Below are 1,266 nucleotides of genomic sequence, written 5' to 3' on the forward strand. Positions count from 1 at the left end.
AGAGAGAGAGAGAGAGAGAGAGAGAGAGAGAGAGAGAGAGAGAGAGAGAGAGAGAGAGAGAGAGAGAGAGAGAGAGAGAGAGAGAGAGTTGCTGCAAGAGAAAAAAACAGAAATCATCCAACAAGAGAGCACACAATCTCATCTTCTGTGTCTAAGAAATATTTGTTAGATGAGTTTCCTAAATGAAGGTGGGTATTTTGAGGAAGAAAGTGATGACGATGATGACACTGCAACTTTACTGGCAGAAGCAGAAAAAAATAAAAAAGAAAGAGTTGAAGAGCAAGGCCAAAAAGAACAAGAATAAAAGACTGAAGAAGAGAGAATTTGGATGGAAAATATCCTCAGTTGAATCCCTCTCCTTAATCTCACTGGTCCCTCCCAATCTCAGGCCAACTTTAAAGTAAAGAGAAGGTGAGATGATGATGTTATCTTTAAGAACTGCAACAAAGGAGAAGATGAGCTGAAAAAAGGACGAAATATTTATAAATGATACCCTTTGATCAAAATTTCACAAAACAGTCATGAAGAAATATATGAAGTAGACCAGTTTTATATGTTTAATTATTATAAAGAGGACCATTCTTTTTTTTTTTTTAAGCAATCGGGGTTAAGTAACTTGCTCAAGGTTACACGGCCAGTTATTTCTGGGTGTGGTACTGAGTATCTGAGCCCGGATTTGATCCAGGTCATCTCGACACTGGAGCCGGTGCTCTTACTCGCTGAGCCACCTAGCCACCCCTAAGCAATTGGGGTTAAGTAACTTGCTCAAGGTTACACGGCCAGGTGTTTCTGGGTGGGTGCTAAGTGTCTGAGCCGGGGATTTGATCTCCAGGTCTTCTCAACACTGGAACTGGTGCTCTTACTCGCTGTGCTACCTGGCCGCCCCAAAGAGGACCATTCTAATTTTAAGGATCATTCTGGTTTTAGTTTGGTCAGGATTTTCTTCCCAGGCTTTTAATGACTTATAGATTTCCTGTGTTTAAAATTTCAAAATACTTTTTTGGTCAATGATACTTTATTTGATAATGGCATCCTAGATCTAGGAATTGGTTCAACCACTCTTCCTAAATTGTTGATTTATCATTTAATAGGCCAGTTTGTGTTCTGGGACAAAAAAAGTCTCAGAAAAATCAACATGTCATGTGACACAAAGAACAACTAGAAACTGTGAGATGGGGATATAAGAAGACTGCAGATAAGAAGCTGTGTAAAAGACATATAAACCTTCAGGATATGTTGTAGGTCAACCATACAGTGAGAGTAAAG

The 1,266-nt window shown here is 39.3% G+C and overlaps 1 pseudogene; it reads left to right on the top strand.

Annotated features, from left to right (window-relative positions):
* The window catches only part of LOC138159544 (spliceosome-associated protein CWC15 homolog pseudogene), a 21,348-nt pseudogene extending 20,806 nt beyond the window's left edge, over nucleotides 1-542 (top strand).
* Nucleotides 543-1,266: the final 724 nt, after the last annotated feature.

This window comes from Petaurus breviceps, unplaced genomic scaffold (genome assembly GCF_028583685.1).
Source record: "Petaurus breviceps papuanus isolate PSGF00001 unplaced genomic scaffold, PetGlider_PUasm1.0 176, whole genome shotgun sequence".
In the NCBI taxonomy this organism is placed as follows: domain Eukaryota; kingdom Metazoa; phylum Chordata; class Mammalia; order Diprotodontia; family Petauridae; genus Petaurus; species Petaurus breviceps.